Consider the following 21,183-nt stretch of genomic DNA (forward strand, 5'->3'; position numbering starts at 1 on the left):
TTGTATTCTATTGTCCCCCTAACTCTGTCATTTTAGGGTCATCTTCACTACTGTTCTTTCTCATCTACCTTCACCCCAGGTCATTGCTGTAAAGTAGTATTTGAGAAAGTGAAGGCAGAACTTCTGACACCAGGCTGCCTGAGTTTGAAGCCTGGTTCTGCCACTTACTCTGTCATGTAGGGTCATCTTCACTACTGTTCTCTCTCATCTACCTTCAACCCAGGTCATTGCTGTAAAGCAGTATTTGAGAAAGTGAAGGCAGAACTTCTGAGTTTGAAGCCTGGTTCTGCCACTTACTCTGTCATGGTCTGTCTTCCTTATGCCTTCATGTCCTCAGGTGCAAGATGAGGGCAACAATATGCCTATGCTATGAGGTTGCCCTGAGGCTGTGGAGGAACTAAAATAAAAACCTTGACACCATGCCTCATGCCTCACAGTATCCAGTGACCATTTGAAAAAAACACACACAAATGTATGCCTACAATGATGGGATTGTTTTAGGCAGAACTGTATAGGATAAAAGCCACAGTTCCTGGTCTCAAGGAGTCTGGGACCCAGTGGGAGAGACCAACAAGGAAACAGTAACATTGGAGTTGATCAGTTTTAGTTCCACTGCATCACAGTTCCTGGTCTCAAGGAGCCTGGGACCCAGTGGGAGAGACCAACAAGGAAACAGTCAGTAACATTGGAGTTGATCAGTTTTAGTTCCACTGCAAAATATATGTAAAATGTAGTATGTGGAGTAAACCGCCAGCCTATTTATCAAACACATATATTGATACATCGGAGGCCGCCAGAAATTACAATCTCTAAGAGGAGGGTTAAGATACTTTATCCTTAATGGTGATATACAGAGTAAATTTCAGCAAAGAAAATATTTTAAAACAACTGCTAAATTGGAAAACAATGTCTTATTTTAAAATGTTCCACATTAAAAAAATGTCTTTGTTGGATGCTGAAAACATTTTCCAGTACCATTTCCTGGTTAGAAATGAGACTAATGTACAGTCCAATAATTAACTACATACAGTTGGCCTTTCTGAGCTAAAATACAGTCACTGAGCCCGAACGTAGAACTACAAGACACTGTGCCAGCCACAAAGGCAAGGCTGAATTTTCTTAGGAAGCAGATGAACTTCAGAATGAGCAGAAAATTCATCGCTTGCATTTCTTTGCTTATTCTTTGTTTTAACAGGTCATCTACCTTTTCACAGAAAGCTCAATATTGCCATTTTCTTTGTCAAACAATGTTATGAGCTAAAACTTCAATGTGCAAATATGAACCACTTCACAAGAAAGGACAAACTGGCCAATTTAATAAATCCTGGACAAGAGCTAAAATTTGTTTTTTAATAGAAATAGCAGATTAGATATTAACCTGCTGATCTGCAGAACCCTTAAATGTCTGTGAATAGTCAAGCTCATGATTGTTTTGATGTTGTTTTATATTTTGTCATGTCCAGAAAAATTTTACATATTTTTCATATTTGTGAAACATGATGGTTTGTATCAAATATTTTAGTTACAAGTATAAGATTATTTTTCTTACACACCTTCTTGTATTCAAAGTGTGGAAAATCAAAAGTAGTAACAAAAAGTCAAATAAGTACTCACCATTTTGTTTTCCTAAATATTAATTCTAATATAATTAGGATTAGTTTTGTTTTGTTTTACATGATACATATATAAGTTTAAAACCTGGAGAAAGAAAATTAATTTTGAAGGCATAAGAAATTATGTACTTTTCAATATAATTAGGATTAGTTTTGTCTTGTTTTATATGATACATATATAAGTTTAAAACCTGGAAAAAAATTAATTTTGAAGGCATAAGAAATTATGTACTTTTTGGTCTAATAAGATTCTCCATAATATAATTCAAATCTATATACTCTTTTTAACTGGATCTTTAAAACATTACCAGAATACTAATGAGTTCAATAGAAAAACTTCTCTTATAAATAGTTAGGAGTGAGGGTGAAATTTAGATGAGGAATGAAGGAAAGTGAAAATATGCCAAAATAAAGAGCTTAATAGAAATTGTGATAAAAACCCAGTATCTTCTTCATTTGGATTTGGAAGTGCTACTGTGTTCATGAAGGTGAGAAAAGAAATTCAGTTCTAGTTCAAGTCACTTAATACCAGAAAACATAATTGATTTTCATTTTTTAAAACTTAATTAGGTACATAAATATGGTTCATTAATATCCAGATTTTATACCTGCCTGATTCCATTTGCTCTCTTCAGCTATTTCATTTTCACAGAGACTCACAAATGGAGAATAAAACTATAACTCCACCCTTTTGCAGAGTTAGGTATTATATATTTCTCCCATTTATGTTACCTGAAAAGGTAGCTTGAGAGAGGAATTAAGAGAACATTGCCAAAAAGATAAAATACAAAAATGAGTTTGTAACTTTCTGTCTCATTTTAGTTTTAGGCTCAGCAGCATGTTGACCATTTGGGAACAGAATTCTTCATCAGTTCCTTTGAAAGGTAACACACAGGCCATGACTCCTTCCCAAGCCACCATCCACTTGGCCTCAGGTCTCCCCAGAGCATCTCCTTACAGCTCACATGCACACACTAGCACAGGCATGCATGGTAGTCAGCCACACTTGGCCACTGCAGGGATACATGTATTTATGTTATATTCTAAACTAATTTTAAAATAAGCTTGAGTTCCCACACGCCAGATAAGCAGGAAGTTCAGTGTCTTATTCGTGAGTCTACTCCTACCCTTTCGATGTCTAAGAATGCCAAGGGCATACGCAGTCTCATGGAGAAACTCTATCTGACTTCTGTATCCAAGCCGAGCTCAGCCACTTACTGCCACAATCCTCCTCAACACATGGTGTCACTACAGAAGCTGTCCCATAAAATCTGAAGGCCAAGGAAGAATAGTTCTGACCCTGGTCTGTGAGGGTAGATGGAGCTGAAGTCACGCTTTGAGGAAGCTGGATCCTTTCATGAAGCTAAGCCCCTTCCTCAGAACAAAGCTAAGATGAGAGTTCCTGCACTTGAGTTCCCAGGTTCACAGTTTAATTTTAAACTGGTAGCCAAGGCACCAGCTGTCCCAGGAGTGCTGTATCAAAAGAGGCCCCACAGGAGGCCGTGGGAAGGTCAATGGGGAAAAAAGGAGACATATGTACTACTATTTGTAATACTTTAAACAATAAAATAAAAAGAAGGAAAAAAAGAGGCCCCATAGCCCAGCATCCTTTTTATCCCCTTGGGGGATTTGACTACCAACAGTGAGGCTGGGAAGCTCCTCATTTTTGGATCCTCATCCACAGGCTTTAATTGCCTCTCAGAGTCCCCAGAACACTCTCAGCAGTAAAGGTTTTCTTACCTTTCTCTGGATTAGGCCTTGATTATCCCAAGAGAGTCTACATTCTCCACTTCTCTGGGGGGAATGAAGCCTTGTTCCTGCCAATGGTGATTGGCTTTCTCAAAGATGACCCAAGGAGCAAAAACAAAACAAAACACACAAAATAAAAGCACAAGATACATTTTCAGGGGGGACATCCCACTGCACTCATTTCTTCCTGGCAGTAGCATCTAAGCCCATCTTCCCTGTGTGTTAGTTTGCTCAGGTGGCAAAGTACCATCTCCTGGATGGTTTAAACAGCAGAAACTTATTTGCTCACAGTTTTGGAAGCTGAAAGTCCAAGTTCAAGGTGCCAGCGTGGTTTGGGTTCTAGTTGGAGCTCTCTCCTGGCAGATAGATGGCCACCTTCTTGCTGTTTCTTCCCCTCCCTCCCCTCCTCCTCCTCCTCCAACAAGGCTGGAAGAAATCAGCAGCTTTGCTGCTTGGGTTCTAATCTATTCTTATAGCAAGAAACTCTTTCTTCCTTCTTCCTCTGGCATGGAATTTAATTTTACAATTATTTTCATCAGTACTTTGAAGACATTTCCCAATGATTTCCGGGTTGTATTGAGATTGGTAAGAATGTTCTGGCTCATTCTGTTGAAGATAATCTGTGGTTTTTCTGTGGTAGGTTTTCTTTTCTCTTACTTTCTGTCCTGTGGTTTCACTATGATGTGATTGCTTGAAATGTGGTCATATGTCTTTCTTCAATTTTGGAAAAATTTAGTTGTCATTTCTGTGGGAGGTTTTGCCCTACCGGATATCAGATATTATTATAAAGTATTAATATGAAGATTTGCAAGGCATTGGTACAGAAAAAGACAAATAAAAAGGAACCCAGAATTAAGCCCATGCATGGCATCTCAGATCAGTGGGGAAAGGAAGAATGTCTCAGTAAGGAGTGCTGTGACGATTGTTTATTTACTTGGGGAGATAATAAAATTGGACCATAGACCAAAATAAATTACCGATCATTTAAAAGACCTAAGCTATAATAGTCTTGGAAAATTACATGAGAATATATTTGATCTTAGCTTAGGCAGGGATTGACTTAAAATAACGTAAAAATTAGAAGCCCAAAAAGAGAGAAAAGTGGTACATTTGATTACATTAAAATTATCAAATTCTATTAATCAAACATTACTATGTAAGATTAAAAGATAAGCCACAGAGACTGATATAGAAATGAAAAAATAATTTTTATTAAAAATATCTATAAGTCAATAAGAAAAAGACAGGAAAAACAATGGAAAAACAGTCAAGAAACTTGAACAGACACTTTCCAGTGGCCACTAAACATTAGAAAACGTGCTCTGGCGTCTCTTCTGATAGGGGCACAAATCCCACTGGACCAGGCTCCACCTTTATGACCTCGTCTAACCCTAATTACTTCCCAAAGGCCCCTCTCCAAATACTATCACATTGGGGATTAGGGCTTCAATATAAAATTGTGGAGAGCACATTCAATCCATAACAAGTAGATAAGCCTCATTGTCGTTTTTTTTCTTGGCTCACATTTAGAAGATGCCCCTTCTTTAAGATTTATTTTATACCTGAGATGCAGCATTTTAACCATAATGAAACTGACCAACAACAAAATTTGTTTTGTATTAGATCATCACTATTTGGAAAACTTAAACTGAAAACAATTCATGTTTTTATCCAAATTAACTCAACTTCAGTGTACATTTTTAGAGAAAGATCAGAAAATATCACAACATGGAAAAATATATAAATATACATACATATATACATATACTGTTTATCTTAGTGCAGTTATAAACAGAATACACAGAAAATATAAAACAATTCTGAGGTTTTCAGCCATTTCTATAACCAAATAAATCTGAACATTTTTACATCTAAGAATTCTGAGGTTTCCTTCATCATAACGAAAGGCACCTGAAACTTAATTTACATGTCATTTCTATTTTATACACTTTACTCGGGACAGCAACATGACCATTTCTAATATGTTAAAAAAGATTCATAACAGAAAGCAATATTAAATTAATAATAATTTAAATCACTACTACATGAAGGTGGATAGTAAATGACTAGAAGCAGCATAATTCACCTTTTGTCTTATGTATATGCAGTTTCTTAACAACTGAGGTAATAATGATATCACTTTGTGCAATGAGAGTTTTAGATAACCTAGAATAAAAAAGTGTTTCCTCAGTCCTCCTTTCTAAAAACTTACACATCCATCAGAACTCATTCTTGCATATACATTGGCAAGAAAAATTAGCATGATGTCAAATGTAAAATACCTCGGTGACTTTAGAACCCAGGAAGAATACTGGAAGGAGAAAGGCAGCAACTTTTGTTTGTTTGTTTGTTTTTAAACTAGATAGGCGCTCTTCCAGGAGCTTCTACAGCCGTTGTGCTGTTTAGTTGGATAGCCTCTCTGTAAGTGAGGAAATGCTTCAATCATGACACTGAAGGGTGCAGAGCCAGGAGATCTGATCACCACCCTCTTTCATGCACCCCTCAGTAGGCCTGGATGTGCCATTCATTTTCTTTAATGGGCTGGAGATGTCTTTACTCTAAACATGTCAGTTGCTCCTAAAGTTTGTTTGACAATTCGTGAAACAATTATTTCATGCACCCCTCAGTGTGCCTGGGTGTGCCATTTGGTTTTTTTTAAAGGAAGAAGAGATCAATGCCACTTATTCTAAGGTGGGCTAGGGATGTGTTTATTCTAAACATGTCACTTGCTCCTAAAGTTTGTTTGACAATTCGTGAAACAATTATGATGGGTTAACCCTAGCACAGGAGAGGTGGTGCTACCTGGTGGAAGGAGCCGGCCATGTGTCATCTCAGGTGTGTCAGGGACTCCAGTCATCGAACCATGACTTGGAAAAAGTTCATAAGATTTCAAATCCTTTGCAACTTTCTTGTATTTCCTGTTCTGTGTTGGGGACACTTTTTTGCAAGGGAGCTGAGGAGATTGTGTTTCCACATCTAGACTTGGGGAAAGAGCAACACCAAGGGTATTGCATGCGGCAATAGCTACTGCAAGAGAGGAAGGAGACAGGCAATGACATTGAACGAATGCCTACTACACACCAGGCTCTATGCCGGGGCACTTAGTATACATTATCCCATTTAAAGAGTACAAAAATCTGTGAGGTGTATGCATTATTATCCTCCTTTTACAGATGAAAATATTGAGACTTGACACCCAAGCTCACATGCCTACCCAGTTAGGGTTTTGAACTTGAATCTGTCTGATTGTGAAGCCCAAGTTTTTTTCTCTCTGCCATACATACCAATTTACCACAGCGCTTCTACTACAGCTCAGAGACTCTTTTTACTAGTACAACACCACTTAATATGTATTGCAGATTGTGCTTACAGTATTCTTATTTACCAAACAGGCTCCTCTTGAATTTAAACTTAAAAATCTGAGATAAATTCTGTGTAAAGTTCTGAAAATGTGCGTGGAACTGGCTGGAGAAACCAAAGATTCATGATTTTCCCCCCATTGACATTTATACTCCTGTGACTATCATTGAAACATATATACAGTGTTGATAAGTTTAGGTTTGGTTGTTCCTTTCCTAATTTTATTTTTCAATTACAGTTTACATTCAATATTATTTTGGATTGGCTTCAGGTGTACAGCATAACGGTTAGACAATAATATACTTTACAAAGGGTTCCCCCGATATTTCCAGTGCCCTCCCTAATTTTAATAAGGTTTCTCTTCTACTTAGTATCAAGTTATGCATGTTGTGCCCATCATTTAGGTGCTGCCACTGGTCTTAGAGTCAAATTTCAAATGCAGCTTTAACACACGCTATGCTTTGGGGGGGGGGGGATGCTGAGAAATGTTTCTCATCCTAGAGTGTTGGGTGCTTCTCCACACTTCTAGGCCTCGGGTCCACTTCTGGGCCTGTCACCCTACTCACCGTAAGCACAGCTCTCTCGGTCTCCTTCTGAGATTCCCCCCTCAGCAATCTCTGCTGGACGGGCACTGCCTTCAGTTCTTCCCGCCACCAGAAAACCATCACAGGTCTTTTGAATGCCGTCTTTGGCAATGGCATTTTACCTTGCTTTGGGTGCAGGTCACAGCTCTCATTCTAGCATCTGTTCTTTCTGTTGGGTAGTGGGTGGAAGGAATGATGGCCATGAATTTTCATTTAATTCTTTTTTATTGCAAGATTGTCACTCTACAACAACATATCATCACACACACACACACACAGCTAAGCAATGGGAGGAAAAGTAATTCCATCCTGCATACAACTAGAGAGGCAACACAGTACTGTAGAAACAACCCCGAACTTCAGGCATTTAATTATACCCCATCTCAGAGAGAGGCAGAGATGACACCCAGGTCTTTTGTTACCAACCAGTGGTGCATGTCCTTGGACAAGTCACTTAATCTTTGTGGCACGATAATAATACCTCCTCTACTTTCTTTACTGGGTTATAAGATTAAGACCGTGGATGTGACTGTGCATTGTAAAGTACAGAGCTCTCCACTGAACCCCAAGCTGCTGTGACGTGACTGATTCCAACCTTCAACAGCCTTTATTGTCTTTCAACTCATTGGGCAGCTCAACAGCGACTGCCATCATCAGGCGGACCCACTCATCCCAGTTTGCCAGAAACTTTCCTGATTTTAACAATAAAAGTCCAGCATCCCAGAAGCCCCTAAGTCCCAAGCAGATCAGGGTGTGTTGCTGTCTAAGCAGTAAGGTAGTTCCTTGGGAAGAAGAAAGCTGACCAGAGCTAAGATCCTTTCCACATCCGCTCTACAGAAAAAAGGCCAGCGAGGTGTTTCCCTAAGTCTGGGCTCTGTTCACCAAAACCCTCCTAAAGCAAAGAGGTTTTCTGAGAAGGCCTAAAGCTGGATGGTCGCTGCCGGGAAGGGGGTATATCACGACATATCAGTCCTTATAGCCAATAGAGTTACATTGATAAGGAAATGAGCACTCGCGGGCATTCAGGATACCATCCTTAAAGCCAGACCCGGCTCACTTTCTGTGCCCATCCGCAGGTCCGCATGCCCTATGTTGAGGAGAATGGGAAACTGTCTGAGCCCAGAACCAGTGCCCAGGCAGCTCTGCTCTCCCCACCCCCTCCTATCTCTTCCCACATCCAAGGATCTATGTAGCGTTTCATGCACTTTCACAACTAGGTGAAATTTTCAGTCCGGCAGAGATAATGTGAAATGGTCACCCTTTTTTTGAACCAGAGCCAATAAATTAATTATTACAACCTGAATTGCAGGTTCCCAGCCAGCCTGGGGCTGGTGAACTCAGTGGCTCACTCATTTCTGACTCCCACACTCGCACCCACCTCCGGAGCATGAAGAGGTGATGTGGCCAGGCTCCTCCCGCAGCTGCCTGCCCCGACCTCCTGCTGCAGACACAGCCTAATCAAAGGCCTGTTGTTTGCTTTTGGCTCCGGAACTCCAGGCTGTGGGTGTCTCTGCAGCTTGTCATGGACACTTAAAGAAAGTGGATCCAGTTCCATTACTTTGGCTCTATCGCAGCAGTTTATGGGAAGAGAAGACATAAAATTATACCAAAATGGTAGCAATAGAATAAAAACCTCTCTTTGAGTTTCATAGAAGAAATGGAACTTTGGGGGATGAGAGGAGACTTTAGTAGCTCCAAAACTGCTGTCAGAAAAACAATCCCCAAACTGGCCAAACGAGCTGGACTGCTTCCCCATGAATCATCGGCATTACCTCAGGCCTGTGATGGGCTGGTGTCCATGGGCCCGTTCCCTCTCACCTGTGGGAAACAGGCTCTTAAAATGGAGAGCTGCCACCATCACCATCAGCTTTTTGGTCTTCGTCAGGGCTGGGCACAGGAGTCTTTCTGCTTTTACATTTTATAAAAATCCCTTTACACATGTAATGATGTGTTTCATAGTGCATTTTTTGGGAATGTTGTGAAATAGATTTTAGGATTTGGGATGTTGGGAGGGGGCATAGGAATTAAATTGTGGGTATTTTCAATGATTCATGGTTGCTTCGCTGGAGAGAGATCAATGATGTGGTGACAAATGTTTTAACAGGTGCTCTGGGTGGGGGTGGGAAGGAACCACAACCAAACCCTGACTTGTAGTGTTTGCTCATTCCCATGGTGTAAATACTCCCACCGTGACCAATTTAGCTGGCTCCAGCTTACCACTGAGAGTAATTCTAGTTTTCCTTTGCCAAGGTTGGTCTTACCTGATGCATGTTATAAAAATATATTTATTAAAAATTAATACTCATCAAAATGATTTAAGTTATAATACTCTAACAAAAATGTCTCTTATCTTTCTTACTACCCTTTAGCAACTTTGTATCTTTTTCCTACTCTCAGTCCCCAGACAGAAAAGTCTGTTTCTTTTTCTTATTTAGCTCTTATTCCCTTTCTCTATGCTGAGAACTAGTCTGTAGCCGGAAGATTTTCCTGTTTTTATCCTTTACCTTTGTTTTGTTTGTTTTTCTTAAATTCCCTAAACATTATCATGTCACTCAGCAACTCCCTTTTTACCTTAACACTTAAAACCTAAGTTGGCTTCTATGGTTTTAGGATAAAGTTGAAATTCCAGGCCTTTGGGAGATGGCTTTGATCCCAACTTAAGGTCTCTCCAGTCTCACCTCATGAAACTTGCACTCTGACTTCTCCAAATTTCTTGCAGCAACCTGAATACCCTGAGCTGCTTCCTGTCTCCAAGCCTTCCCACCTGGGCTTCCTCTGAGCATCCTCCTCCCTGATCCCTTTATGTTAGGTTTATTCTGGGCATCTAATCAGGGCAGCTGCATCACCCTTTGCTTATCCAGGTCTCAGCAGTGACAGTAATGATAGGACTGAACTATCTCCTTCCGTTTAGGCTATGACCCATTTGGCGCTGGGACAGTTATCCTACTTGATTCCTGGGACCTAACAAAATACCTGGTTCAGAGAAGCATCGATCAGATTGTCAAACCTCAGAGGGAAGGGAGGGAAGGGTGGGGGTAAGGGGGAGAGATCAACCAAAGAACTTGTATGCATGCATATAAGCCTAACCAATGGACACAGACACTAGGAGGGGGGGTGAGGGCATGAGTGAGGGGGTTGGAGGGGGCAATGGGGCCATATATGTAATACTTTAATCAATAAAGAAAAAAATACCTGGTTCTATACCAAATGCTCAACAAATGCTTATTGAACAGATGAATAAACAAATGAATGACCATTGAGATGATGTCACTTTTGATTCCTATTTTGATTCTAAAGTGTTAAAATCCCTTAATCATTAATTGCAAACAATGTCCATCAATACATTTGCAAAGGAGATTGTTTCAGTAAAATATGATACAGCCATCAAGTAGAATTAAAATATTGTTGTAAAGTTCCAAAAAGTGAAAAATCCAGAAAAAAAAAAACCCGTGAGGCCCTGGTTAGTTTAGCTCAGGTGGTTAGAGCGTTGGACCATGGACCTAAGGGTCTAGGGTTTGATTTCTGGTCAAGGGCACATACCTGGGTTACAGGTTTGATCCCCAGCCCAGTCCCGAAGGCAACCAATCAATGTGTCTCTCTCACATTGCTGTGTTCTCTCTCTCTCTCTCCCTCTCTCTCTCTCTCTCTCTCCTCTCCTCTCTCTCTATCTCCCCTCCCTCCCTTGTGCTCTTTGAAAATCAATGGAAGTAATATCCTTGAGTGAAGACTAAAAAATAAAATAAAAATAAAAACTCCAACAACAAAAAACCTGTGAGCAACATATCTATCTTATGTAAATAAAAACATACATATGCATACATATATGTGAAAGTTTTCAGAAGTATATGTAAATAGACTTTTATTTTTCAGTTTGATTTTTGTTTTACATGTACATTTATACTTTTATATAAAAACATATATATGATAAAAACACTAGCAGAGATTATATAATGTTAGAATCATGAGCCTTTTTTCTTATTTATACTTCTCTATAATTAGCAAACATAAATTATGTTTTTAAAACCAAAGCTAAAGGTAGTGATGTTTTCCAACTGGCAGATTTTTCAACATTGCATATGAACCCACCTCCAGTAAGTGGGTTATCTTTCTAATTTATAGTTTCAGTGAAACCTGTTTCCTGGCAATGGTTGCCAGGACACGCCTCCTTCTCTCCTGTTCGCCATTACTTTCACTTTAAAAACCTCAGGGCAGGAAAGATACAGCCAGGGAAGCAACGGAGGAGCATTAGCATCATTTTGTACACGTTGGATAAAAGGAGCTCTCAACGTATTCCACTGAGCTTGCGCCTCTGATTCCAACAATGTCCCTCGTAGAACTGTCTCCCTTTAAGCCTTGTGAGAAAAGTCTCAGAACATAATCAAAGAAAAATAATTACTACTTCTCGCTTTGGTGCTGGTCTGCAGAACAAAGAGTTTCTATAATTGCCTTAAAAGGAATATATTCCTCTCCTTACCTGTCACATATTATTCCCTTAACATAGTGCTACAGACTCGACAAAGAAACAGGTTGTGAAATAATACTGAAAGTTTTTGTTTGCTTGTTTTTTGTTAATCCTCATCTGAGGGTATTTTTTCCATTGTTTTTCAGAAAGTGGAAGGGAAGGATGAAGGGAGGGAGGGAGGGAGGGAGAGAAACATCAATGTGAGAGAGACACATCAACCAGCTGCCTCCTGTGTGCACCCCAACCAGGGGCAGGGAGTGAACCCATAACACAGGCAGGTGCCCTTGAACCCGAGATGCTTTGGTGCATGGGCCGACACTCCAATCAATGAGTCACACCAGCCAGGGCCAGAAAGTTATTTTTAATTAAAAATCCATCTATCAGCATACTATCTATACTAATAATAGAGGAATATGCAAAATGTCTGGGACACCGTCACAGTAACAATGACGACCAAACAGCAGGCTGCGTGGGGCAACAAGGCCAGCAGGGGGGTTAGTGAGGGACAACCAAACGCCTGACCAGCAAGCTGCGAGGGGTGACCAGGCCGGCAGGGGGGTTAGTGAGGGACGACCAAACAACTGAACAGCAGGCTGTGTGGGGCGACCAGGCCAGCAGGGGGGTACTTGGGGGTGACCAGGCTGGCGAGGGGGGGGCAGTTGGGGATGACCAGGATGGCAGGGGGGCAGTAAGGGGCAACCAGGCTGACAGGGGGTCAGTTAGGGGCAACCAGGCCGACAGAGGGGGGAAGTTGGGGGCAATCAGGTCGGCAGGCAGAGGCAATTAGGGGTGATCAGGCTGGTGGGGGGGTCAGTTAGGGGCTATCAGGCAGGCAGGCAGGTAAGCAGTTAGGAGCCAGTGGTTGTGAGAGGGATGTCCGACTGCCAGTTTAGGTCCGATCCCCGTGATTGGGTCTAAACTGGCAGTTGGACATCCCTGGAGGGGTCCCGGATTGGAGAGGGTGCAGGCTGGCCTGAGGGGACCCCCCCCCCGCCGTGCGTGATTGGGTCTAAACTGGCAGTCGGACATCCCTCGAGGGGTCCCGGATTGGAGAGGGTGCAGGCTGGCCTGAGGGGACCCCCCCCCTGCCCAAATTTTGTGCACTGGGCCTCTAGTATAATAAAAGCTAATATGCAAATTGACCAAATGGCTGAATGACTGGTTGCTATGATGTGCACTGACCACCAGGGGGCATACACTCAATGCAGGAGCTGCCCCTGGTGGTCAGTGTGCTCCCACAGCGGGAGTGCCACTCAGCCAGAAGCTGGGCTCACAGCTGGTGAGCACAGCGGTGGTGGTGGGAGCCTCTCCCACCTCCACAGCAGTCAGACATCCCCAAGGGCTCCCAGACTGCAACAAGGCGCAGGCCAGGCTGAGAGACCTCCCCCCAAGTGCATGAATTTCATGCACCCGGCCTCTAGTTAAAAAATAAAAATAAAAAATTCCTCCCTGGTTGTGTGGTTCAGTGGTTGGGTTAACATATTCCAATATTCTTTACAATTAATCTCAGGTTTATAAATTGGCATTTAATCCTGGTTGTGTGACCTTTGTACATTATGTGGCTTCTCTTAACCTTTATTTCTTCCTCTGTAAAAGGAAGACAGATTGGAGGAGAAATAGTTCTCTGAATCAATTAGGATGCTTTTTGCTGCAAATAACAGAAAACCCATTCCAACTGACTTGAATAATAAGGACAAATATTAGTTTGCATAAAGGAAGTCCAGAGGTAGACTAAGTTCAGCATTGGCTGAGCCAATGATTCAATGATTTTATCAAGGACCCAGGTGCTCTGTCTCTCTACCATTGATATCCTCTAAGGGAGGCTCTTTTAGGGTTGTAGGATGGCTGCACATAGTGTTCAGGGCATCCTTCTTTATCTCCATCAGGTGCAAGAGAGAAGCTGGCTCCCTGTGTGTTTCTTAAGTGTATAAAAGATAAGCTTTTAGCAAATCTTTTCTCATGTCTTATTAACCACAATTGGATCACATGTGGTTTCAGATCTAACTCTTGGGATGAGGGATAATATTGACTTTTGACCAATTAGATTCACTCCTGGAACTCAGTTTTTCCTGAGGCCCATGGAGAAGAGTAAAACCTGAACAAATTTGGGATTCTGTTAGGAAGGAAAAAAGTGGAAGCGGATGCTGGGCTGGCACCCAAGCACCCAAGCACCTTCTACAAGGTCAAAGAGTCCATTCTCCCCTGGGACACAAGTTACTGGTCTTAGTGACATTCCTAGAAGTTGTGTACTAAAAATGTTTGTGGCTAGTTGTATTTAAGGTTTTGTTGTTCTCTGACAAGAGTAGAATAGCAGTATGCTTAAAATTTTTTTTCATATAGTTGAATCCACTGTGTAATGCCAAACACATATATTTAGGAATACCAATGCTTAGAAAATGTTTTATATTATTTTTAAAAAGAAAAAAAAAACCTCTCAATTTAGGAATCCAAAGCAGCAATTTGGATGGCAATATTTTACTTTTAAGACTTAAAAACTACTTGTATGGCATTTGCCAAAAAATACTACCTGAGAGGTGCTAGCTCTTGATGTTATTTAAACCTCTAAGTCTTTGTTTCTCCATCTAAATCAGCGGTTCTCAACCTTCCTAATGCCGTGACCCTTTAATACAGTTCCTCATGTTGTGGTGACCCCCAACCATAAAATTATTTTCGTTGCTACTTCATAACTGTAATTTTGCTACTGTTATGAATCATAATGTAAATATCTGATATGCAGGATGTATTTTCATTGTTACAAATTGAACATAATTAAAGCATAGTGATTAATCACAAAAACAATATGTAATTATATATGTGTTTTCCGATGGTCTTAGGCGACCCCTGTGAAAGGGTCATTCGACCCCCAAAGGGGTCGTGACCCACAGGTTGAGAACTGCTGATCTAAATGTATGGATAACAATACCCACCCTGCTCTGAGATAACGTATCTGAAAGAGTATGGTAAAGTGTAAACAACTGAAGAGGTGTGAGATGTTAGTACAGCCAGGGCCTCACTGTCCAAACATAGGATCTATGAGAACCAAGGCACTTCTTCCAAAGACTAAGGCCTGTCCAATTGACAAAGAGGGGAGTTTCTGTAAAACAGACCTCTGTACAGCACAGCGGTTCACTAATTGTTAACTTGGACTTGATCTCCTTGTATCCTTCCTCTCTCATTTTAAGTAAGCTTTTGGGGCTTCTGTGCCTCAGATAGTTTTTACTGAAATGAAAGCAGAGGCTACCCGGATTTAGTGTTCTTCCTGTCCCAGGAAAACCATCGCTCATTGAAAAGAGAAAGGGAAGTATCTTAGTGACGGATGGGAGAGGTGAATGCTTTTGAAGACAAGGAAATGGGGAGAGAGTGGGAAAGGGGGAGAGACCTTCGGATCCCCTGGGCAGCTGAGATTTAGAACCACTCCTTGGCTGTGTCCCAAGGAAGTAGCAGACCTATAAGCAGACCTCAGGAGAGCAAGATTCTAACAACAACAAACATAGTGAGCAAACCTTCTGGGACCGCTGCAGGCTTGAGCAAGGACTGGAGTGATCAACTGTCCCAATTTGCCTAGCACAGCCCCTGGGACGTGGGACTTGCAGCACTAAAACCAGAAGAGTCCTGGGAAAAATAGGATGGGTTGGTTACCTGAGGGGGAATAAGTGGCAACCGTGATGGGGTAGAGATCAGAAAACCTTCTTCGGCTCTGTGGGCACCATGTATGTCTTCCCCAGCTGGGAGTTGCCTATGAAGAGCAGGGTATTCCAACCAGGACTGAGTGTTTGGGGAAGTCAGGTTCAACCTTAAGTTTTTTAAAGGAAACTAAAAAGTAATGTTTTTGCATACCATAGCTTGGGCACTAAAATTCATATTTTATACACAGGTTAAATAAATCAACTAAAAAATCACTTAACAAAGCTTTGTGGCCAGATATATTTTGAAATTCAGAACTCTTTGGATTTTAGAAAGATATTATGGGATATGTTCTTTGTAATACATGGCAGCTCTAATACAATACTTCATAGTCAAATACATTGATATTTCTATAGAAATATTAATATTTATATTAAATGAGTTAAAGAACAATAAATAGGCTTAGTTCTGGCCAGGTTGTGCTCTCAAATGAGTCCAAATGAGTTCAGGTTAGTTTAGATTTTGCCACCAAGTTAATTAGTATTCAGAAATTTTAGTATCTTGGAACTATGGTTAATGAATGGAGTGTTGCTATATTTGTAAATATTTATAAATATAAAGATATGTCCTCAATTTATTATAATGTTAGCTGAAAAATAAAACCTGCCCCTGTTTACCAATATTGACTTAAGATTCTGGAGGATTTATGAATATTAAATACTACTTAACATACTTATAGAACTTATCAATCCCTAATATTGGAGTAGATAATGCATTTAAATGACAATATGATGCAAGATTCAAATGTTTTATTTACACATTATAGATTTTTATTCAGACAACCAAAGTGTGATGATCACAATTTAAAATAGCTTTCTATAAAGATCCATTGAAATGTTGGATTTGCTTGCCCTAATAATGAAGAAGTAAGATATACCACACCTTCCAGAATTGCTACTTACCATCAATAAATCAACAAACAACAAGTGCTGGAAAGGACGTGGAGAAAAGGAAACCCTAGTTCACTGCTGGTGGGAATGCAGAATAGTACAGCCACTGTGGAAAACGGTATGGAGTCTCCTCAAAAAATTAAAAATGGAATTGCTTTTTGAGCCAGCGATCCCACTTCTGGGAATATGTTCTAAGAATCCCAAAACACCAATCAGAAAGAATATATGCACCCTTATGTTCATAGCAGCACAATTTGCAGTAGCTAAGATCTGGAAATAACCCAAGTGCCCATCAGTAGATGGGTGGATAAAAAAGCTGTGGTACATTTACACCATGGAATACTTTGCAACTCTTATCCTTTGTGACAGCATGGGTGAACCTGGAGAATATTATGCTAAATGAAATAAGCCAGTTAGAGAAATACAAGTATCACATGATCTCACTTATAAGTGTAATCTAATGAACAAAATAAACAGATAAACAAAATAGGTCAGAGACATGGATGCATGGAACAAACTGACAGATCTCAGAGGGAAGCTGGGGGAGGGGACAGGAAGAGATTAACCAAAGAACTTATAAGCATACTAGAGGCCCAGTGCATGAATTCATGCACGGGTGGGGTCCAGCCAGCCCAGCCCCAATCAGCAGATCAGGGCCAGGCCTGTCAGAAGGAGGAGATGGCTGGAGGTTGGCCGGCTGGCCTGCCCCAATAGGATCAGGACCTGATCAGTGTCCGGGCTGGCTGGGGGGAGGGGCCGTGGGTGATTGGCCAGTGTGCCCTGCCCCTAATTGGGGTGATGGGCCAGTTGGGGGCAGGGCCAGCACTGGGGAGGGGCTGTGGGGGGTGGGCCAGCCTGCCCCAACCCTAAATGGGGATGGGGGAGGGGCCATGGGAGGTTGGCTGGCCAGCCCCACCCCTGATTGGTGTGGGGGGAGCCAACCGGGGATGGAGCTGGCTGGGGGAGGAGCTGCAGGCTGATCGGGGTGGTGGGGGCTGATCAGGAGTGGGGCAGGCTGTGGGGAAGGGGCTGTGGTGGTGGGCCGGCTGGCCCTGCTCCTGAATGGGGTGGGGGGAGCCGATTGGAGGGAGGGGCTGTAGGAGGTTGGACTACTGGCCCTGCCCCTGATCGGAGTCAGGGGGCCAATCGGGGGCAGAGCTGGCTGAGGGAAGGGACCGTGGGCTGATCAGGGTGGTGGGGGCCCATTGGAAGTGGGGCCGGCCAGGGGGAGGGCCTGCAAGAGGTTGGCCAGCTGGCCCTACCCCCTATTGGGGTAGGGGGCAATCAGGAGTGGGGCCAGCCAGGGGGAGAGGCTGTGAGCCAATGGGGGTGGGTCTGGCCAATTGGGGGGCAGGACTGGCCAGGGGGAAGGGCCATGGGGAGGTTGGCCGGCCCCACCCCCTGATCTGGCCGGTTCGCTGGCCACAGTGGGCATCATAGCGACCGGTTGTTCCGGTAGTTACGGCTTTCTGGTCTCTGGCTTTTTATATATATAGATATGCATAGCCTATGAACACAGACAATAGTGTGGTGTGGGGCAGGGGCTGGGTGGAGAGGGCAAAAGAGGGGGGAAATGAGGAACATCTATAATACTGTCAACAATTTAAAAAAAGAAATAGTAAGATATATTTCCTTGAGTGATACTGAACTACAGGATGCTGACCTGTAAGTTCTCTCCAGGGCTTTCAGCCAAAATAGTTTTGTTTAATGTCTCTGTGGAAGCAAAGTCAAGGACATTGGTTTGCAAACTGCCATTAGGGCTCTACAGAAATAATAACAATAGCAATAATAACAACAATAACAATAATAATAACAATGCATTTGTTTGTAAGCCTATAAGGTGTGGCTATTGTGAGAACACTTAATTATGTGCAAGCACAGTCATTCTCCGTCCTGACTCAAATAATTATTTTCAGGGCCTGGAGAGCTGCGCCAAATAAGTTTACGGTGTCTAAAACTTTGGTGGTTTCGTTATTATTCTTCACTAGAAAGATAGCCCAGATCTAATTTATTCAGAGCTTTGAAGATAAGATTCAGCGTCAGCATCAAATTCAGTTGTAGATCAGTATAAGTGAAAGAAGCACTGGCTCATTAATCATAATTCTTAGATTTTCCTTTCCACAGGGAAAGCCTTGGGGAAAGGGGAGGCATCTTAGACATTTCCTCTCTAATGAAACCATGCATAACGTATATCAAAATTGGTCTTGATGTCCACGTGTGCACCTATCTTATTTTGCCATGTAACATGCAATTTCTCAGTCTAATCACATATGATGGTTTGTAAAACTTGATGCTTTGGGTAGGTGTTTTTTTTTCTTCATTTCATGTGTTTTTCAAAGGCTTCCAAATCAATCTTCTTGTTGAAATCATCTATTCTGTCTTTTGAAATCTCCTTGTGTCAGACATTCATTTCCATTCCTTCCATTTCGATATTCATGACAAGCCCAATACATGCACTGAAATCTGAAATATTTATGTGTAGACAACACTGTGCCTCTAATTACTGCAAATGAGGCTCCTTGTCTCTTTCATGGTATCTCCTCAGAGAGGGAATGTGTGAAGAGCTGTGGTAATCATTTTTTTTTTTTTGCCAGCTCCTTTAAGACCTTCATAAAAACTCTCTTCACACCAACTACCCAGTGGCAAAGGCATTTAACATTCCCTGTGGCCTCTGCCCCACTGGTTTGCCTTGTGGAGGCTGCCAGGCCTGATCCCTTGGCTTACAACGCTCCTATGACTTGTGGGCCACATCCAGGGCCCTGAAAACTGGAGGAAATTCAGCAACTGGAAGATGAACAGACAAAGCTGCCTTTTCGTTATGCATATTGGCCAATTTTGCTTTCTTTTATGCTCTAATGTTTAGTGGACTAAGAGGATCAACACTGTTCTTCTTGCCAAATTTCCCCCAGGATTCCAGCTAACACTAACCCCAACACACACAAAAAAAAACACACAAACAAAACCAGAATGAAAACACATCCCACATTTTTAGGCTAACTATTAAATGTAGTAACTGATTTCTTCAAGCCTTGGGCATGTAAGTCTGTATTTCTTTTCATTGTCAATCTATAATTAATCACCCTATAGAATAAGAAATCACAGAGAAGTGAAAAGTCATGGAAATGTACCAATTATGAGTAAATTATATTTTATTATTTTGTGGTATAAGTCCCAAACCATCCACACTGCAGTTCAAGCTAAAACCTCAGTGGGAGGTTTCTGTTTTTCAAAGCCTGCTTGTTGTTCATAAGAATGTTACTATAAGTAAGAGATAGTTAGATTTCCTTAAGTAGCGTTTTTGTTAAAAAATGACTTCCCATCCTGTAACAGTTGATGCCATCAGCACCCAACAAAAGATGACTCTTTATTCTTTAAATTCGATCATATACTCGATACTGTGGAATAAACCCACAAGGAATGGTGTGTGTAGACCATAGAAACACTTTGAGGTAGTGAACCCAGAAGGAACTGGTGTGTGTAGACCATAGAAGCACTTTGAGGTAGTGAAGTCCTGGAGTGAAGATTGGCCGAACCTCCATCTTTATCAGCATCTCATCTGATTGCCCTCCACAGGATTGATTTCTATGTATCAACCTGGGAAGAAAATGCAGCTTCCTCATCGGTGTAGCATCTATGATGCTCCTTTCTTTCCCATTGGGAGCCAACCATTTCCTTTAGAACTTTAGAAACAATGAGATTAGCCAGCCCTGAGGCTAAATGAGGGCATGAGTGGGGGGTTGGGGAGGGAAGGGGGGGATAAGGACACATATGTAATACCTTAATCAATAAAGAAAAATTTTTTTAAAAAAATTTGAAAAATAAATAAATAAAAATAAACTAATAGGAATATAACACTAAAGTCTTCTGGATAGCCATCAAGTTGAAAAGAACAAGAACAAAAATTATCTAAAGGACCAATGCCAGGGGCTACAACTAATGTGAATCATTAGTCTTAAGTCTTAAAGTTTTCTTTGTATCTCTTACTTGTGATAAGTCCATAAATGGTAATACTTGAATTAGCTGTGCTTTGAGTTTTCCCTGCAAACATAGAACATTTGGTGTTCTTTTTCTTTCTCCCACATAGAAAATTGGAAGCTTCCACCTGTTTACCTTGAAAATTAGGTCATCCATCTTCTCATAAAAACCTAAGTGGAACCAGAATTAATATTTTAAGACAAATATTTGTTGCAATTGTTGCATCGATACCAAACAGGTATTTTTAACCTGAAATTCCTAGAGAAATAAAACACCTGCAAGGAACTACCCCACCCCCCACCCAAACATGCTTCAGAATAGCAATTAGGTTCAGGGAGATGATCTTTAAGTAATGATATGAACTGCCCCTAAGTGACTCCTCAAGTGCTACCTTTTCTGGAGGCTGCAGCCTTCCCCACTGAGCATTGACAGAGAGCTTTAATGCTGGTATCTACTTACCATCAAACCGCTGGAAAATACATCAGTCCCTTGCCCTCAATAGACAGCATAGGAAACAATGCACTTTAAAAACCTGTGTCTTCAGGTATGGATTTATGTGACAGGTGGGCTAGGGCAATAAACTTTGTTCTGCTTATGGATGTAATCCAAGCACCTAGAACAGTGCCCAGAACATAGAGGATATTCAATGAGTGAATGAAAGGAGGACCTTCAAGGTCATAGAAGACCATCCTAGCAAAGCAGTATTTCCTTGGGTTACCATTTCTAGCTTTCCTGGGTTGTTTCTGGCCTGTCCCTCTATCTCCACAGAAGAAAAAAAATGGATTTTTTCTTGGGCACAAGTATAGGAGTAGAATTGCTTATTCACAGGACATGTGCTTAATTACCATACTACACTGTAATTATTT

Source organism: Myotis brandtii, unplaced genomic scaffold, assembly GCF_000412655.1.
Source record: "Myotis brandtii unplaced genomic scaffold, ASM41265v1 scaffold389, whole genome shotgun sequence".
NCBI lineage: Eukaryota > Metazoa > Chordata > Mammalia > Chiroptera > Vespertilionidae > Myotis > Myotis brandtii.